The sequence below is a fragment of the Alligator sinensis genome, unplaced genomic scaffold, assembly GCF_000455745.1.
Source record: "Alligator sinensis unplaced genomic scaffold, ASM45574v1 scaffold718_1, whole genome shotgun sequence".
Taxonomy (NCBI): Eukaryota; Metazoa; Chordata; order Crocodylia; family Alligatoridae; genus Alligator; species Alligator sinensis.
Genome location: NW_005842891.1, coordinates 528,449 through 534,957, shown reverse-complemented (window position 1 = coordinate 534,957; position 6,509 = coordinate 528,449). Strand labels below are relative to the sequence as shown.

At 42.9% G+C, this 6,509-nt stretch overlaps 1 protein-coding gene across 5 annotated transcripts in view; it reads left to right on the top strand.

Annotated features, from left to right (window-relative positions):
- Positions 1-2,617: 2,617 nt before the first annotated feature.
- SIPA1L1 (signal induced proliferation associated 1 like 1) overlaps positions 2,618-6,509 on the top strand; it is a 402,079-nt gene continuing 398,187 nt past the window's right edge. For all 5 annotated transcript variants that reach the window (XM_025192115.1, XM_025192109.1, XM_025192111.1 and 2 more), the window contains exon 1: positions 2,618-3,415. The gene's annotated coding sequence lies outside the window, so the exon portion shown is untranslated. The remainder of the gene's footprint in view (positions 3,416-6,509) is intronic.

The following is a 6,509-nucleotide window of genomic DNA, read 5'->3' as shown; positions in this document are numbered from 1 at the left end:
GTTGCCGATGTGGTGTGTGTGGGAAGAGGAGTAGCCATGTGCCACTTGGGGCAGGATGAGCCCAGCCGGAGCAGCAGGGCATTCAGATGGGACCTCCTTCTTTCTATTCAAGGCCTGGCCCAAACCACCAGTGTAAACTATATATAAAAAAAAATAAAAAAATAAGCCCTCTGGCTGTAATGCAACCTGTCCCACACTGGGTTCGAACATAAATCTCTGCAGTACAACCCACACCTGCCCCTACGCAGGTCATTTTCTCCTGCAAGCCATCTATGCCTTACTTGAAACATCCTATATCAGCCCAGCAGTCCTCTGCAGCCTCTCTCCTTAGGAGCTCTCTCCCCTTGAGCCTGCAGGGCCAGACTGTCTCCCTAGACTTAGCCCTGGGCTTATATCCACTAAGCCACACCCTTGGGAGTCCTGTGCCTTCCTTTGGCCAGCTGCAGGTGTCCTCCATTAGGTTCCCAGATTGGCCTAACTGCTGCAGCAGCATAGCATCCCTCTTCTCTAGGCTGAGCTCTGTCCTGCAGCACTATTGCTGTGCTACCAACGCTGCAATTGGCACTCTGCCCTGTCACCTTATAGCTGAGCCACTTACTTTGCACTGGGTGCCTGCAGCCTATTAGTCCCTTACTGCTCTGCCTTTCCTGGTTCCTAGTAAGCAGCTCCCTGCACCTGGGGCTCCCTGGGGCTGTTTGCTCCCCTCAAAGTAACAGAGTCCCTAGCTCACTGTTACAATAGGTTTTAATGGGGTTTTGGAGCGTCTATTGATATAGGCATTAAAAGAGATCCCTCGCACATTTTTGGACACCTGTGACCTGGTTTTGGATTTTTCTGGTGGTTTCTGAATTTCCTCAGAAATTCCTGCAGGATCATGAGTCACCTGCTGTTGAAAACTTTCAAGGATGGGCATTCCACGGTTTCTCTAGATAGCTTGTTCCAATGCTTGACCACCCTCATAGTCAGAAAGTTCCTACTAATCTCCAATCTGTATTTCCCCTGCTACAGCTGGATGCCAAACAGTTTTTTATAAAGAGGTTTGAGATCTGATGAAGAAGGTTATAGAATAGGTAGGCAGTATTAGCATATGCTCCCATTATAAAACAACATATATAAAATAGTTTTCCTTCTCATGATAGCAATGGTAAAAATGTATTGGGTAGTACAGATGGTCACAATTAAATGTGTTTCAATGGTTTTTAATGTTTTGTGGATTATGGAAAATCTCAGCATTTTTCATATGACGATTACAGTTTCTCATCTGGCTGACTTGCTAGTGAACCCTAGTTACTGGTCTTGTCCCTAATTGCGCCTTGGTCTATGTCTCCTTTTCCTTTTGGCTCTTTTTGTGAGCAAGTGAAGTGATGGAACGTGACTTTAACTTAGACACTTTTTTGTGCTTTTTTTAGGACCAGGGTATGTAGTGGTTATGCAAACTTTAACAAAAACAGTGGGTCTTATCTTAAACTGGTCACAAAGGCTGTGCAAATGGCTATGTTTCATTTTGGATTTGGCATTTCAGAGGGCCAGTGATTTATTTTGGTGTTTCGGATCACTGTCCCGTTTCGATTTGGCCAAATCAGTTTAGGAGTTTTGACGGTGTTTCAGCCATAGGCTATAATGGGGAATCACTAAAATGCCTATAACTTTGGCATTTCATGCCTAATTCAGATGAAAATTGCTGGGATTGGTAGCCCTTTCTGAGGGCATGGATCCTGCCAAGTTTCAAGGAGATAGGTGTAGGGTTGTTTGTGAAACTGCACCTCAAACTGTTCAAAGCAAAACTAGTATCATTTGCTGGCAGCATGCTGTCATCCTGCACGCAGATCCGGGGGCCCGCGCCTCCCCGGGAAGAGTCCAGAACAGCCCTGCAGTCCTCAGCAGGGTGCCGTGCGCTGTCTGGGAGCTGGGGAGGCTCCACCTGTTAGCTGGAACTCCTGGTTCAATTTCTGAGCTCTGTGATCAGTTCCCCAGCTCTTCCTGGGGGTGTGGGCTCCGGATCTGTGCTCTGGGTTTCAGCAGGCTGCTGCCACAGGCTGAGGCCAGCAGCTGCACCGCAGTCTTCCCGGCGCTCAGTGCAGGGTGCGCTGAGTGGCTGCCACTGGCCCTAGCCTGCAGCAGCAGTCTGCTGAAATCCCAAATGCAGATCTGGGGGCCTGCGCCCCCTGGGAAGAGCTGGGGAATTGAACCGGGAGCTAGATGTCAATATCAGAGTAGTCCTCCCCACCGTCTTCCCCCTCCCTCTTAGTTTTTGTTTCCCTGCAAGCCCGGCTCCAAAAGTCCGAAATTCTCCAAAACACTTCCAAAATGTTTCCGAGCCTTCTGTTTCAATTCGGATTTGGTGTTTCGGGCACCAAAACGGCCCAAAACACCTCTGAAATGAAACAGCTGCTGAGATTTTGCACAGCCCTACTAGTTACCTCTGAGCATCCATTTTAAAGTGTATCTGATGAGATTTCTGTAATAAGGTCAGCACCTGTGACCTAACAGTAAAACTAGTGTACCAGTATTCAGATATTATGGGGATGGGCTCCTTAGAAACAGCAAAGGGAGGTGGAATGTGTAAGGAAGTTTAGTTATTTTTGTTAGTTGAACAGGATGCATCTGGAGCCGTCAGCTGTGACCTTAAGGTACACATTTCTCTGGGAGAGTCCAGTAGTTCAGAGTTATTTGATTCTTTCACATGTGTAACTTATAGCTATCAGAGTTTATTCTCCTAATATCATTGTTCTGGTGGGTTTGGAATTAATTCATGCCTGACAGTTTTGCTCAGCTCTGGTTTAGACTGCAAGGTAGTGGACCTTCTAAGTGTTTTCAGTGTGTGGTAGATTTTTATGTATGTACGTGTATATTTAGAAGAATTAAACAAGGTTTTGAATTTCTTTGATTCTTTCCTACAGAACAGAACATTAAAGGAAGGGTTGGTTGCAGAAGTAGGCTCAAGTTAAATGTGGACTTATTCAGTTGATTAGGTTGCTCTATAGCTGGGGTTGGCAACATATTTGGGCAGAGTGCCAAAACGCCCACAATCTCAACTTGTTAGATGTTGGCATGCCAGGGCAGAGGGTGGGGGAGCCACAAAGGGCCCAATCCTTGTTGTGGTAGCACAGCCTCAGTCCTTTCCCTGAGGCACGAGTGCCAAGCAAATTGCCTTTGCTTGCCATACTCTGGCACATGCAGGTGGTTGCCTACCTTCCCTGTTCTGTAGTAACCTGTAGAGTTAAATTATTGCTACAATATAAAATCTTTTTCCTTTTTCTTTTCTTTTCTTTTCTTTTCTTTTCTTTTCTTTTCTTTTCTTTCCCACAGATGAAACTCCTTCATTGAAATTGATTTAGCATTGATTCTGGCAGAAGGAATGGAAACCTCAAGATTCAAATGAACCCAGAATTAACTAGAAGAACTGATGAACAGAGTGAGAATTCAACATTTATTTTTAATACATAAAACTTAATACAGACCTGATGACTAAATATGTAGCTTTCTGGCGTGCTGTTAATAGGCAGAGGAAGTTCTAAATGCTACATGTGTAACTGAACTGAAAGATCTTCAGCTACTGGGTATTGGCTGAGATGTTGCTATGGTTTTATGCTAAATCTAGACAGTAGAAACATGGCAAAAATGAGACACTCTCTGTAGTACAGAAATATAAAGATTAAATGTACACTTTAATTTTGAAGGGAAACTTGATACATCTTTTGGTATCTTTAGTTTGAGAACAGTGGATCTGAAGTAAAATACAGCGTGAGTTCTAAAACCTAGTTGAAGCAGAAAATGTCCCTTTTCATTGCTTTACTATTTGAGTCATAGTGTTTTGAGCACTGCTCTAAGTAGTAAAAGCTCCAGGGAGGTTTAGATTGAGCAGCTCTAGAATACCCTCCGACTCACTTCTGTATGAGTTGGAAAGGGTTTTTTTATTGTCAGGTATTAAAATATTTTGCTTGAAAAAATTGCGAAGAAGCTGAAGTGAAGTAGAATCAAGAACAGAACCTTCCACTGCGTTTGAAGGCCCATGTTGCTGTGTGTAGTTGAGCAGTGCTTATGTTCTATGTTAAGTTCCTAATGATTTTGAATTTGTTTCCATGGCCATAGTTGTGGGTGATTCATTGTAGTTATTTCTGACTGGCTTGTTCTTATGGTTCTAAGTTGTTCAAGGAATGAACAGCAGAATGACTTTCTCTTTAAAATAGAATTAAAGAACTTAAAATAGTCATGGCAATAGATATGACAGAAGTTATTATTTATAGCAAACTTGCCACCATACAGTGACTTGAGATCCTGAAGCCTGTTCTTTTTTCTTTACAAAATAAAATGTAATCCCTGCAGTGTTCAGTGTTTCTGAATGCATATGATAGTGCTGCCTACTAAAGTTGATTTGATTTAGTCTTTTAAAAAATGCAAGATTTATGTACTGGATAATGGAGAAGCGAGAAAGTAGTTTGGATTTATACAGGTAGATTTTTGTCTCCCCTTTCCAAAAGGAAAGCAGTTTAGACTAATGGTAAGACTGCCTGTGTAATGGCTTTGTCATAGGCATATATATTTCTAACACACTCCTAAAATGTGACTGCAAGGAAACTAATAATTGGATATTTTTATCAGGATGTTATTTTTGTCAGCTATTCTTTTAAATATATTTTTATAAGGAATGTGCTATATTTTTCCTACATTAGCCTCCTTTGTCAATTGATGCTCTTCTAATGTACTGAATGGATACTGTTGTACTTTCCTCTTGGGTTGGAGATGGGGCACTTGTCCCCTGTGAAAGCAGCTGCTACTAGATTGGCTTCTTGGATGTGTGCCAGAGCTGACCATGTGTCTTGTGCTGATTCTTTTACAGAATGCATGCTTCACCCAAACAGTCCTCACTGCTGTAATAACAGAAAGAAATATGGAGTTTAGTTGGGCTTCCCTAAAGTTTCCTAGACATTCCATTTAATCCTTTAAGTGTGATGTGTGCTCTTCTGATGATGGAATACTTGCTTCTTAATTTAAAAGATTAATTTAATCTGTTTAATTTGACTAGATGTCATTTATCCCTTTTAAAATTTATCGTTGAATGTCTGTATTTTTGAGGGTTATAAGGCCAGGTTGTAAGTTTTGTTTTGTTACCTTTGTAAAAATAAAAATACAGTCAATTGTGGAAATGGCTTTGCATTATTTCACTTACATCATTGTACCATTACATTTGTCAGTGTTTTTGGGTACCCTGTAGATACACAGTAGGGGATTGGTTATGAAACATGGTTTAGTTTCATTATGCTACTGAAACCTATCCAGATCGTAATGATGTTCCTAAACATATGCTTGACCTGTAAAAAACAAAACAAAATAAAACCGCACCCCTCCCCCTCAGAAAACTCAGGACACAAAAAAAATCTTGAAAGGCAAGAATGATTGAAAAACACTACACATGAAATTCAGTAGGGGCCTGTGTCTGTTGTAAAACCATAGTTATGCCGTAAATTTTATTTTTCTCTATTTGTGTTGTAGCACAGTTTGTTGGCTTTAAAGATGGATCAAAACATGCTAGAACTGAATTAAACATACTGATTTAGTTCAAATACAGATTCTAGGGTAAGATCCAAAAAGCACGTTGGCATTTTAAGTCCAGGAATGCAGCGCACAAAATGTCTCGCACCTTCATGCTCTCTCGCTCTCTCGTGCCGGGATACCTTGGTTTTTGCCACCAAAGTTCTTTAGGCATCCAAAGTTCTGTTATGGTACCTGCACAAAGGTGTGCCACCTTTAAATGCCATGCCACTCAGTTTACTCATTTTGCACAGAAAGCGTCAAGGGCTTAACCAAGGCTAAATCCCTTGACTTCAGAAGGGCCAACTTCAATGATTTTAGGAGACTAGTGGGGGAGGCACTGAGGGCCCAGAAGGTAGAGGAGATGGGAGTCCACGAGGGATGGTCATACCTTAAGGGGCGATCCTCCAGGCCCAAAGGATAACAGTTCCTGAGAGAAGCAAGAGGGGTAAGAGTGCTCAGAAACCCCCTTGGCTCAGCAAGGGCATTCAGGATTGCCTGAGGACTAAAAGGGGGGCGTACCACCAGTGGAAGGGAGGATCTATCACCAAGGAGGAGTACTCCTCCTCGATCCGGGAGTGTAGGAGGGCTATTAGGAAGGCCAAGGCAGAGATGGAACTCAGGCTAGCGTCCAGGATTAAGGACAACAAAAAGTCCTTTTTCAAGTACATTGGGAGCAAGAAGAGGGCACCAGGCAATGTAGGGCCCCTGCAAGACACAAACGGTAATCTGGTGGCCATGCCAGACAAGAAAGCTGATATTTTTAACAGTTTCTTTGCCTCTGTTTTCTTGAACAGGGATTGGGATATCCCACCTACCAGAGGTAGGGACAATCTTGAGGATAGCTCTGTCAGGCCTTCAGTCAGTGCAGATGTAGTTAGGAATCTTCTGGAAGGGCTAGACATTTTTAAATCTGCAGGTTCAGATGCCCTCCACCCAAGGGTGTTGAGGGAGCTGGCAGGGGTCATCGCGGAGCC